Source organism: Equus przewalskii, chromosome X, assembly GCF_037783145.1.
Source record: "Equus przewalskii isolate Varuska chromosome X, EquPr2, whole genome shotgun sequence".
Taxonomy (NCBI): Eukaryota; Metazoa; Chordata; class Mammalia; order Perissodactyla; family Equidae; genus Equus; species Equus przewalskii.
In genome coordinates, this window is record NC_091863.1 from 42,076,041 (window position 1) to 42,090,363 (window position 14,323).

Consider the following 14,323-nt stretch of genomic DNA (forward strand, 5'->3'; position numbering starts at 1 on the left):
TGTGGCTGTCCAGTTTTCCCAACACCATTTATTGAAGAGACTATCTTTTCCGCATTGTATGTTCTTGGCACCTTTGTCGAAGATTAGCTGCCCATAGATGTGCGGTTTTATTTCTCGGCTTTCAATTCTGTTCCATTGATCTGTGTGTCTGTTTTTGTACCAATACCATGCCGCTTTGATCACTCTGGCTTTGTGGTACATTTTGAAGTCAGGGATTGTGATACCTTCAGCTTTGTTCTTTTTTCTCAGGACTACCTTAGCCATTTGGGGTCTTTGGTTGCCCCGTATTAATTTTAGGATTCTTTGCTCTGTTTCCATGAAGAATGTCATTGGCATTCTGATTGGGATTGCAGTAAATCTGTAGATTGAGGATAAAGCCATGTAATTTTATTGCTGTCACACTTCAGCTGTTAATCCTTGTTTTCTAGAAATAGTCTCATTTCAGATTTTCTTTTACAGGTGGCTATTACAGAACAGAGTGGATTTTTTTTACTTTATTTTTTTATTGAGGTATAATTGACATATAACATTATATTAATTTCAGGTGTACAACATAATGATTCAGTATTTGTATATACTGCAAAATGATCACCACAATAAGTCTAGTTAACATCCATCACCATACATAGTTACAAAACAAATTTTTTTCTTGAAATGAGGACTTTTAGGATTACTCTCTTAGCGACTTTCAAATACACAATACAGTATTATTAACTATAGTCACTATGCTGTACATTACATCCCCATGACTTATTGATTTTATAATCAGAAATTTGTGCCTTTTGACCTCTTTGCCCATTTTGCCCACCTCCTACTCCCTGCCTCTGGCAACTACCAGTCTGTTCTCTGTATCTATGAGCTTGGTTTTCTGTTTGTTTTGTTTTCTTTTAAATTCCACATATAAGTGAGAGCATATGGTATTTGTCTTTCTCTGTCTGATTTATTTCACTTGGCATAATGCCCTCAAGCCCCATCCATGTTGTCACAAATGGCACTAGTTTCTTTGTTTTTATGGTTCAATAGTATTCCATTATATATATGTGCTCCATCTTCTTTATCATCAATAAACACTTAGGTTGCTTGCATGTCTTGTCTATTGTAAATAATGCTGCAGTGAACTTGAGGGTCATATATCTTTTCAAATTAGTGTTTTTATTTTCTTTGGATAAGTACCCAGAAGTGGAATTGCTGGATCATATGGTAGTTCTATTTTAAATTTTTTGAGGAAACTCCATACTGTTTTTCATAGTAGCTGCACCAATTTACATTCCCAATGACAACACACCAGGGTTCCCTTTTCTCCACATCATTGCCAATGTTTTTTGTCCAACAACACTGGGCCTAAGTATTCAGATTTTCCCAGATTGACACTAAAATCCACCCCAATTGCACTGTTACCAGTTATTTATCATTCACATGGTAGAACGTCAATAGATGCTAGGGAAAGTGAGTTATGCTACTGGAATTATGACCATGACTTTGATCAAGAAAAGCAGCATGATGCTGTGGAAAAAGTAATGGCTTACTTCCTCTTTTACATCTTTCCTCTCTAGATAGCAAGCCAAAAACTTTATTTAAAAATCAGTGGTAGTCTTTCCTGAGTTTATGATTTTTTTGTCTGCCAATTACCAATTTTTCCTGTTTCCTAGACCTCCGCAGCCAAGAAATAAAGTAATAATTAAACAGGAATATTTCTTTGATTCTGCTCCCACCTAGTCTTCAGAAACTACAGTCCTTGCCAAATTCCACCTAAATGGTTTTGAGAGAACTCAGGGAGGTTTCTTTTGCTCCCAGTTTTTCTCACCTTGCTCATCACCAAAATTATCTCAGGCCCCATGCCCAGGGAACTGTTATGCTTCCTTTGGTTTTGCATCCTTCTTTTGTTACTGTAATCTTTCACTAAAACTCAGTCTTTGGGTCCCTGGGGATGGGCTGGTGGACAGTCTGAATGACTGGCTGGGTTGTATTCATAATTCCTCTCTTCATGGTTTTGGTATGCATTTTCCTGATGGCTCATGATGTTGAGCATCTTTTCATGTACTTACTGGCCTTTTGTATATCTCCTTCAGAGGAATGTCTATTTAGATCTATTGCTCATTTTTTTAAGTTGAGTTCTCTTTGTATTTTTGAGTTTTACAAGTTCTTTATGTATTATATATACAAGTCTGTTATCAGATACATGATTTGCAAACTTTTTTTTTCCCATTTAGAGTGTCTTCTTTCCACTTTTTAAAATAGCTATTTTATTGAGGTCACATTGGTTTGTAACATTGTATAAACTTCAAGTGTACATTATTATATTTCAGCTTCTGTATAGACTGCATCATGTTCACCATGAAATGTCTAGTTTCCATCCATCACCATACATATGTGCCCTTTTACCCCTTTTGCCCTCCCCCACCCCCTTCTCCTCTGGTAACCACCAATCTGTTCTTCTTATCTATGTGTTTATTCATTTATCTTCCACATATGAGTGAAATTATACCATATTTGTCTTTCTCTGTCTGACTTATTTCACTTAGCACAATACCCTCAAGGTCCATTCATGTTGCAAATGGCATGATTCTGTCTTTTTTATGGTTGAGTAGTATTCCATTGTATATATATATACCATGTTTTCTTTATCCATTCATTGGTTGATGGGCACTTTGGTTGCTTCCAAGTCTTGGCTATTGTGAATAATGCTGCAGTGAACATAGGGGTACATATATCTTTTCGAATTAGTGTTTTCATGCTCTCTGACATTTTTTATGGAAATAGAACAAAGGATCCTAAAATTTATATGGAACAATAAAAGACCACAAACAGCCAAAGCAATTCTGAGAAAAAAAGAACAAAGCTGGAGGTATCACTCTCTCTGATTTCAAAATATACTACAAAGCTATACTACAAAGCAAAACAGCATGGTACTGGCACAAAACAGACAAACAGATCAATGGAACACAATTGAGAGCCCAGAAATAAAACCACACATCTACGGGCAGCTAATCTTCAACAAACAAGCCAAGAACATACAATGGAGAAAGGAAAGTCTCTTCAATAAATGGTGTTAGGAAAACTGGACAGTCACAGGCAAAAAGAAAGTAGACTGTTATCTTATACCATATGCAAAAAAATAACTCAAAATGGATTAAAGACTTGAATGTAAGACCTGAAACCATAAAACTTCTAGAAGAAAACATAGGCAGTATGCTCTTTGACATTGGTCTTAGCAGAAACTTTTCAAATACCATGTCTCCTCAGGCAAGGGAAACAAAAGAAAAAATAAAGAATGGGACTACATGAAACCAAAAAGCTTTTTTTTCACTTTCTTGATGATATTCATTGAAGCGTGAAAAGTTTTAATTTTTATGAGTACAACTTTACCTATTATTTTTTATTTTGTTGTTTATGCATTTGCGTCATATATGAGGGCTTTGCCTAACTCAAAGTCACAAAGATTTACTCTTATATTTTCTTCTAAGATTTGTATAGCTTTAGCCCCAATATTTAGACCTATGATCCATTTTTTGCTAATTTTTGCATATAGTATAAGGCATGGTTCCAGTTTCATTGTTTTGCATGTGGATATTCAGTTGCTCAGGGCCACCGAAAAGACTATTCTTTCAACTATTGAATTGTCTTGACACTCAATGAAAATCAATACACCATAATTGCAAGAGTTTATTTCTGGACTCTCCATTCTATTCCATTTATCTACATGTCTACTTTTACACCAATACTACAGTGTCTTGATTTCTCTAGCTTTTAGAAAGTTTTAAAATCAGGAATTCTGTGTCCTTCATCTTTGTTCTTATTTTAAATATTGTTTTAGCCATTGTGAATCCCGTGAACTTCCATATGAACTTTAGGGCTACGTTGTCAATTTCTGCAAAAAAATCCACGTATGATTTGATGGAGATTGCATTGAATCTGTAGATCAATTTGGAGAGTATTGTCATCTGAACAATACTGAGTCTTCTGAGTCATGAACATGGGATTTCTTTCCGTTTATTTAGGTCTTCCTGAATTACTTTTAAGTGTTTTGTAACCCAAGAATATAACTTTTAAACTTCTTTTGTTAAATTTATTCCTAATTATGTGTTTTGATTCTGTAGTAAATGGAATTGTTTCCTTGATTTCATTTTCAGATTGTTCAATGCTAATGTATAAAAGTACAATTGATTTTTGTGCATTGATCTTGTACTTTACAAACTTTCTAAGCACATTTATCAGTTCTAATAAGATATTTTTCCTGCTTTTTCTCCCCAAATCCCCCCAGTACATAGTTGTATGTTTTAGTTATGGGTCCTTCGAGCTGTGGCATGTGGGACGCCACCTCAGCATGACCTAAAGAGCAACACTGTGTCTGCGCCCAGGATCCAAACTGGCGAAACCCTCGGCGGCCGAAGTGGAGCGCACCAACTTAACCCCTCGGCCAGGGTTTGAAAAACTGAATGCTTTCCCCCTAACTTCTGGAACAAGGCAAAGAGGTTCTTCTCACCACTCCTGTTCAATATTGTGGTGGAAGTCCTGAACAGTGCAATTAGGCATGAAAAAGAAATAAAATTCATACTAACTGGAAAGAGGGAAAAAAACCTTTCCTTATTCGCAGATGACATAATTGTCTAGGAAAAATTCCTAAGGAATCTACAAAACAAAAACCCCTAGAAATATCAAGTGAATTTAACAAAAACTCAGGATATAAGTCAACACACAAAATCAATCAGATATCTATAAAATACTAATTAAATTAAAAAAAACATTTACAATAGCTGCAGAAAACAAAATTGAAGAAAACAATACAACTTCCCTTCCAAAAATGGGAAGCAATTAGGTGTGAATTTAACAACGACAACAAAAATAAACAGGATCTGCATGTTGAAAACTATAAAATAAGAAATTTAAGATCAAAAGAAATGAAAAAACATCTAGTGTTCAAGGATTTGTAGAGTCTACATAGTAAGATGACAGTTATCCCCAAATTAATCTATAGGTCTAACATAATTTCAATAAAAATCACAACAGGATTTTTTTGTAGTTATAGAAAAGCTAATTCCATAATTTATAGCAAAACTGAAAGGAATTAGAATCGCCAAACCAATTTTGAAAAAGAAAAACGAATTTGAAGGAATCACACCACTTGAGATTAAGATTTACTTTAAAACTGCAGTTATCAAGACAGTGTGGTATTGGTGAAGGATGACACATAGATTAGTGAAAAAGAACAGAGGGTTCAGGAATAGACCAATGCAAAAACGGTGAATTGATTTTTTACAAAGGTGCAGATTCAATGGAGAAACGGTAGTCCTTTTAACAAACGGTGTGCATACTAAAACCACAAAGAGATTCTGCTACATATCTGTTAGAATGGCTAACATATGAAAAGTATGATGAGTACTAAGTATTGGCAAGGATGTGGAGCAATTAGAACTTTCACACATTGCTGGTGGGAACGCAAAATGATACAGCCACTTTAGAAAATGTTTTCACAGTTTTTTTTCAGTTAAACATCTACATATCATAACCATTTATGAGCAATCTTACTCCTAGGCATTTGTTTTGAGAAATTAAAACTTACGTTGACACAAAAATCTCCTTATGAATGTTATAGCTGCTCAATTAATCATCTCCCAAAGTGGAAACCATCCAAATATCTTTCAATTGGTGAATGGATAAACAATTTATGATATATCCATACAACAAAATACCATTCAGAGATAAAAACTAATGAATGATCAATACATACAACAACCTAAGTTAATCTCAAAAGTGTTATCCTAAGTAAAGAAAGTCTGTCTCAAAAGGTTACACATTCTATACTTCCATTTATATGACATTTTAGAAAAGAAGAAACGAGATTGAAACATAACGGATAAGTCTTTGCCAGGCTTGAGAAGCGGGGAGGACTGTGTGACTAAAACGGTATCGTAGGGACTTTGAGGGGTTTAGCCATCATTCTGTATTCTGGCTGTAGTGTGGTTACATGAATCTATGCATGTGCTAATATTCACAGTACTGTACATGCCAAAAAAGTAATTTACTGCATGCAATTTTTAAAAATGACAAATCTCTTTACACACCAAGGTGAAATGAAGGGGTACATATATAGTTAAGTGAAAAAAATCATGGTGCAAAATAGTTTATATCATATGCTATCGTTTGGTAAAAATGTAAAAAATACATATACAATTGTTTGCTTGCATATGTATAAAATATCTTTGAAAGAATAAGAAACTCACTGGGTGGCTAAGGGCCAGATATAAGATGGAAAGTTTTTATTGTATATCATTTTATCTCATCTTTTGGTAATTAATTATTTTTTTAAATTATTCTCTGTATCTTTATTGTAATATATGATATATACAAAATAATATACATAATATATTTGTAAATTATAAAAGCAATGGTATAATGAACACTTCTGACCATTTCTCAAGCCAAGAGCAAGATAAACATTAATAAATTTTCTCTGGCTATGAGATCCTCCCCTGCCTCTCATCACCTACCCCAGGGGTAAACACTATCCATCAATCCATATGTCTTTTTGTTTATGTAGGTCTGTGCTTCCTGTTTTTAATGATTGAAATTTTTTATCCTATTCCATTTTATCTCTCTATGGATTTAAATTTATGCATTTTTCCTTTTCTATTTTTTACTCTCACTGTGCTTCTGCTATTTTAGTAGTAACACTTGAATATTTATTACAATTATTTAACTTAATGTCTGGACTTTAAAAATATATTAACTTCTCTCTCAAACAATTTAATTCTTATGTCCATCTCTTCTTGAGATATATAATAGTTTTGTTCATAATCTTTGAATCACCATTTTCTTCAACCCCAGAACTCAGTCATAATTATTATGTTTTTTTACATACCATATTTGTTTTTAGATTGAAATACAAGTTTACCATTTTGTTTACTCTCCATTCCTTCTAGCTTTTCAGACTGTCCTTCCGGGATCATTTGTTTTTTCCTGAGGCACAACCTGTAGGGTAATAGTTTTCAACCTCCTCTGTGCATCAGAAACACTTTAAGGAGCTTTAAAAATATATATAAATGCCTGGCCGCACCCCTAGGGCTTTAGATTAATTTTGGCTGGGATGGGGATCAGGCATTGGTATTAAAAGAAGAAGAAAGACAAAAGCTCTCCTAGTGATTCTAATGGGCACCCAGAGTTGAGAACTACTGCTTTATAAGTTTCATATTTATTGTTATTTTGTTTATTGCATGTCTTCCTCACTAAAATGTAAGTTCCAAAGTGCAAGGATTTTTTCATTCCTTTGTTTATGCATGTATCTCTACTGCCTTGAACGGTGACAATCACACAGTAGTTGACCAACAAATGTTGAGTGAATGAAAAAAAAATGATAAGAATAGGATACGTGGCAAAAGCAGAGAAGAGGAGCAGATGTCTGGTTTTGGTTAAGGAGTAAAAGGAAGAGTCAGCAAGATGTCCTGAAAGAGATAAAATATGAAGGGTGAATACGAGTTAGAGCGTGACAGCACAAAGATTTGAGATCCTAGTGCACTTTCCAAACTATAAGCAGCTGTGTGAGACTTGGACTTAGGGTGGAAGAGGCTGAGTGGTGAGAGATGAAGCTAGAGAGAGAGAGACAGAATTAGGCTACCAATGCTTTTGTATACCATGATAAGGAGTTGGGATTTAGGGAGAAATATGGAGAATCTGAACTAAGATAGTGATCCTGGTGACTGAGAGAAGTGGATCAAGTCTATAAATGTTGTTCATACATCACCTTTTCAGTGAGCCCTTCTATAATGGCAACCCCTACCCCCTCTCACATACATTGCTATCCTACTTACCTGCTTTATTTCTTCATAGCACTTGTCACTTTTTAAAGATTTTTATTTTTTAAAAATTTTTCCTTCTTCTCCCCAAAGCCCCCCAGTACATAGTTGCGTATTTTAGTTGTGGGTCCTTCTAGTTGTGGCATGTAGGACGCTGCCTCAGTGTGGCCTGATGAGCGGTGCCATGTCCGTGCCCAGGATTCGAACCAGCGAAACCCTGGGTTGCCCAAGCGGAGCCTGGGAACTTAACCATAGGGTACGGGGCCAGCCCCTACTTGTCACATTCTAGCATATATTTTCTTAAAAATTTTATTATCTGACACAAGAACGTAACTCCTGTGAGGGCAGAAATTTTTCTCCATTTAGTCACAGCTCTATCCTCAGAGCCTGGTGCATATTAACTGCTCAGTAAATATTTGTTGCATGAACTAACAAAAGTTTTGAATGTGAACAGAGTCAAGGAAAATAGTCAAGTTTCAACACCTCTGGATTTCTGATAATCCATTGGCTAATTTTTTTCAGCTCAATTCCCAAATACAATTAATTCCTAACAGCATAAGCCCCTAATTTTCTGTATTTGTTCATTGATTACCACAATATCCTCTAAACCAACCTCTCTGCCTCCAGATTGCACCAGTACAACCCATTTTCTATATTCTGGTTTGAAATATTACTATATACTTTCTTCCTTAAAATTCTTCTTTGACTTCCTGTTTTCCTCATAATTAAGCCTAGACTCCATAACATGACATGTAAGATCCTTTCTTCTCTGGCCTCTTCTTACATCCAGCCTCATCTCTCACCACTGCTCTTTTCACATTATACTTCAACTCCACTGCCATCCTTCCCTTTCATTCATCCATTTAATCATTTATTCAACATTAAACAAGTCTGTATTGAGCATCCTCTAGGAGATAAGGTCTATTTTAGGTTTTTAGTATTCACCCATCAATGTGATAGCCATAGTTCCTACGCTGTCTCCTCTTTACTGATTATTATTGTCACATTATAGTGCTGCTAGTTGTTTATGCGTTCTTTTCCCCCACTGGTTGGAGGGTCTTGAAATCCAGGACTATGTCTTATTCTTCTTTATACGGGAAATATCAGGAACAGAACTTTACACTGAGTGGGTTGTTCAACATCTGTTGGTTGAATGACAAAATATGAGTCAAAATGTTGAAATTAAGTATAAAAATACCAGCAATGTAAGGACCTTGTGCTGGCTCCCATCATTACGTTGACCACATTTTGGTCATTTATTCATTGAACAAACATTGATAATCACGTATTTTATGCTGGACTTTTACATGTTTAAATGTCACTTTTACCCCCTGTAGGCTCCTGGTGCAATGCCCTTCTGTGTAGCATAGTGTTTGGCACATGATAGGTGCTCAGTATATACTTGTGGATTGACTGAAAATAACCACAAAAGAGGATAACTGAGGTATAGATTTCGGGCCCAGAAGAACTTTCTGGAGATAGTGGCAATAGGTAATTCAATATTGAACTTTTAACCAGAGTAAAGATTATTCTTATTATTGAAAGTTTTTGTCAGTTGTCATTTCCTCAGGGAGTATATAAGTACACAAGAATGCTTTCTAAATGAGTTCACCTTAATTTATTTGGAAACTTGAATAGGATGTGTAACTCTTTGGATACCATCGTAATACAAAAATGATTTAGATTTAAGATTTTTAAATCCTGAAATCGAAGTATGCCACTAATAAAAATGAACTTTTTTTCAAAATGGTGAGCTAGAAAACAGTAAACCAGTATAGTAAACATGTGACTATTGACATCCAAAAGTTAAGGGACTAAGGGTAAGGGAGGTATTTCAAAGGCTGAATCAACAAGGCGAGGTGACAAATTGAATACATTGGGTTTGTCAGAGACGCTGCAGTTCCTGGGAAGACTAGAGCTAGGATTTGGAAAAAGTCACCGATTCCCTCTCCTAGCCTAGTTTACATCACTATCCGGGTTCTGATCTGGCGAGAGAGCCAGCGAGTTAAAGGATTGCAAGAGCTTGCTAGAGAGGCACAGGAAGTTGCCTGGAGGGAAGTTGAGCGGGCGGGATTGTGTGGCGCAGAAGCTTAACCTTCTGCCAAACAAAAGACGATAGCACTTCCGGTCACGCCGTCGTCGTGTTGCCGTCTGTTTCATCAAGGTGAGTGTAAAGAAAGGGACTGGTAATTCTCGCAAGTGAACGCCGAAACACTCCAGGGAAGCTTTCCTCTTTGCTCTAACGTGGAGTGGAAAGAAGAATTCATCCCTAGAGTACATAGTATGAAGGATGTTTCTGATGCTTGTGGTTCCGGTAGTCTCACTGATGCTTGTGCTTTCCGCCCTCCTACTCCTCCGGAGATGGCAGGCCGTCATCCCCTCCCCCTTCTGACTCTTGTGGTCCTTTTATCTTTGGTCGTTCAACTCTCCTCATTATCCCCGATCCTCTTCATGATCTTTCTGAGCCTGAATCATTCCCTCTACCACAGATTTCCTTCCTACCTCTACTCCCATCCTTCACCCCGCCCCCTTGTAGCCTCAGAACTTTCGCAACTCCCTTCCCACACTCTGAACCCACATTCTTCCTTCTGTTCCCTTCAAACCTCAGTATTTTACTCCCCCTGAAGGCTTCTGATCGCTCCTGTCCCCGTCCTGCAGAGCCCAGTGAATTAGATACTTTCCAAAATCGGGTGTGACTTCAATTTCAAGGCCAAGGCTGTTTTTGTTCTTTTTAAAAATACGCAAAAAAGCAGAAATTTTAGGGCCCTAAGAGACATAGGGACTCGTTCAAATTATTATGTACTTTTATTTTATTTTTTTACTCTAAACAAAATTACACATCAGATATTGCACTGGTTTCAGTCCTCTACTCATGACATTAAAAAATATTGGCATAGAACTGAATCTTGACATTTTTAGAGGAGCAAACATAATGGGTTTTGCTTGTAACCTGGTGTCAGCTTTACAGGGTGGAACCTTGCTAATCCCCTTTAGAACTTCTCATAGAGCAGAAATGCTTGACAGATAGGACATCCAATCACAAATTTCTTATTTCATTCGAGTTGGATTTATTATGCAAATCTTTTTTTGATCTCTGGTAACACGGAACGGCAAGCTGGCAGATTTTTCAGACAAAGATTTTTCCTAGTAGCTTCTCAAGTATTACCTGTTTGGTGTAATGTAAACTTTGTCTTTTTTATCCTGTTTTTTGCAATGTGAAATATGTTTTTCTGTTCCATTTGTCATGTGTAATTTATCTTATGAGAATATTAGTTTATAATCACAATTTATTATTTCAATTCTTTACCCAAGTGAGGGAAAATAATCATTAAATTGATAATAAGGGTGAGGGTTTTTCAGGCTCTAAAGAAAAATTTAACCAAGGATCTCCTTGAACAAACAATTTATTCCCTCCTTCTCCTGTAACTAGTGTGTTATGCTTGCCCAAATAAGAGGTGATTCTTTTTTCTAGGCCTGGTTTAATTTTCAGTTGTTTTAGAATAAACAATGAGGCAGATTTCATAACACCAAAACACTTAGGAACTTTTTCGAAGGGTATTGCTGATGTCTCTTTATTCTCTATTCAAATCATAATTACACAGCATTTAAACATCATCATCCTGGCTTCAACTCACTGTGCATCCATCCATCCAATTATTAAAGAATTTTTTATTGAATAACTTTTATGTGCCAGTGTTCTAAGCACTGAGGATACAACAGTGGAAGATAAAAACAAAAGCAAAGTCTTTTGAACTAGAGAGACAGACAATAAATGTATATATAATACATTTATAGTAAGGTGGTGATGGGGAGGGGTTGTACTATTTTAGAAAGGATGATCAACAAGGCCTCCCTGGTAAGGTGACATTTGAGCAGAAACCTAAAGGAAGTGAGGGCACAAACTACAGATATTAGTGGGAAAACAGGATAATCCATGTCACTCTCTGCATTTTTTGTTCACTCTGCTTTCTACACCCTCCCACACTGCCCCCCCCCAGTCACTTTTCTTCATAGTATTAATGCAGCACTCTGCTTACTCAGTCTAATCCATCCACATAAATTTCCTATATCTCTTCTTCCTGACTAGCTTCTTGCTACCATTTAGGTGAATTGTCAGCTGCCAGCCTCTATAGGAAGACATATCTCGATCTCCATCTTCAGCTCTTCCTCAGTCTGTTTGTGTTGCATTGTGTGTTATCCTACAGCATATTTGCTTACCTCTCTCACTGCTCTTATCACTGCGTGTTCATAATATGTTGCCTGTAAATATTTGGTATGGTAAATTGAAATGAATTCAGTGCTTGTCTGTAACAGATAAGCTTTTAAATATAGTTTGCCCCCTAATGTTAAAAACTACCCTCTAAGGTCATCTTACTGATGATAAAACCAAGGCTCAGAAGTGGATAGTAACTTGCTAAATGGTGGTGGAGTTCATGGAATTAAAGTCTGTCAGGCACTCAGCCGTGGCGTGGTTCTCTCTTTCTTTCTGTTTGCCTGTCTGTTTCTCTCTGTTTACTAATGATAAATAGAAAATATACAGAATATTTTATTTTATTATTTTATAAGACATAATCTGGGTATAGAAATTTCATTTTTTAAAGTTTCCTTTCACAAGTCAGATTATATCAGGTGCTTGAATTACTTCCTAGTTATAAATATTAAGAGCTGAGAGGCATGATGACTCTTTTTACTTGAACATTTTTTAATAAAAAATTTAAACAAGTATAAATTTATTTTATTTATTTATTTATTTTGAGGAGGATTAGCCTTGAGCTAACTACTGCCAATCTTCCTCTTTTTGCTGAGGAAGACTGGCCCTGAGCTAACGTCTGTGCCTGTCTTCCTCTATTTTATACGTGGGACGCCTACCACAGCATGGCTTTCTGAGCGGTGCCATGTCCACACCCGGGACCCAAACTGGCGAACCCCGGGCTGCTGAGAAGCGGAACGTGTGAACTTAACCACTGCGCCACCGGGCCAGCCCTAAACAAGTATAAATTTAAAGTAGAGTTACAATGAATGCTTTTATACTCTGAACCTAGCTTCAACAGTGGTTAACTTTTGCCATACTAGCTCACTTGTTGACTCACTTGCTCACTGTCTGTCTATCCAGCCATCCATTTTTTTTTTATTGAGGTATGATTTTTTATCTACTTTTTGATCTATATTTTGGCTGAACCATTTTAGATTTGCAGGCATTGTTTTTAAGTAAACTTATATACATGCAGAAAGGGGCACATAAGTGTACACCTCAAAGCATTTTCACTCTGTAAACACACCTCTGTAAACCAGCAATGAGGTTAAGAAACAACATGATCAGCGCCTGAGAGCCCTTGAATGTATCCCCTACCAGTCACAGCTCGACTCCAAATTAATCACGATCCTGCTTCTATTACTGCTATCATTTTGCCTGTTTTTGGGCTTTGTAAAAATACAGTAGAATAGTATGTATTTTTTGGAGTCTGACTTCTTTGGCTTAAGATTTTGTTTAGATGTTGTGATAATTCCTTCATTCTCATTGCTATGTATTCCATTATGTGAATATATCACAAGAAAGAGGCATTTTTCTTGTTTCCATTTTTTGGCATGTAAATAGTACTGTGAACATTCTAGTACATCTCTTTTGGTGATATATGCACACGTTTCTGTTGAGCATATACCTGAGAGTAGAATTGCTGAATCATAGGTTATGTATATGACTAGCTTTAGGAGATACCGCCAGCCAGTTTCCTAGAGTGGTTGTACTAAAGAACTCCCAGTAAAAATTTTTGAGAGTTCCAATTGCTCGAGAATATTGCCAACACTTGTCATTGTCTTTTCTTTTTAAGAAAAAAAAAAAGTAAGCATTCTAGTGGTTATGAATGGTATCTGATTGTGGTTTTAATTTGCCTATCTCTGATGATATATGTGCATCTTTCCATATGTTTGTTGGCCTGGATATCTTTTTATGAGGTACCTGTTAAGTCTTTTGACCACTTTTTCTCTCGGACTAACTTTTTCTTATTGATTTGTAGGAGAGTTTTCTGTATAATAAGAATGTAAATAGTTTGTTAGGTATATTTATTGCAAATCTCAGTTAGAGTTTGATCTCTTAATAGTGTCTTTCGATGAACTGAATATTTCAATTTTAATATTGCTCAATTCGTGACTTTTCCCCTTTGTGGCTACTCCTTGTTTGTCCTAGTTAAAAAATCTTTACCTTTCTCAAGGTCATGAAGATAGTTTTTATGTTATGTTTTTGTTTAAAATCTCATTTATATTTACAGTTCATTTGTAATTGATTTTTGTGTATGTTGCCAGTATGAGTTATGGATATAGGTAGAGGGCTATGTTCTTTTGGTCAAAATGGACATCCAGTCAACCCAATACCACTTATTGATAAGATTGTTCTTTCTCTTCTATGGTGTCATCTTTTTTATAAATCAAATGATTAGGTTATATATACAGATTTGTTTCTGGATTCTGTTCACTTTGGTTTATTTTTCTCTCTTTGTATGAGTATCACTGTCATAATTAATGTAACTTTATAATAT

At 35.9% G+C, this 14,323-nt stretch overlaps 1 protein-coding gene across 8 annotated transcripts in view; it reads left to right on the forward strand.

Moving 5' to 3' along the window:
• The first annotated feature begins 9,677 nt into the window (after positions 1 to 9,677).
• MAGED1 (MAGE family member D1) overlaps positions 9,678 to 14,323 on the forward strand; it is a 58,466-nt gene continuing 53,820 nt past the window's right edge. For 2 of the 8 annotated variants that reach the window (XM_070605337.1, XM_070605332.1), the window contains exon 1: positions 9,894 to 9,954. The gene's annotated coding sequence lies outside the window, so the exon portion shown is untranslated. Of the gene's footprint in view, positions 9,955 to 14,323 lie in introns of all 8 variants that reach the window. The other 6 variants (XM_070605333.1, XM_070605331.1, XM_070605336.1 and 3 more) reach the window with 6 other exon arrangements.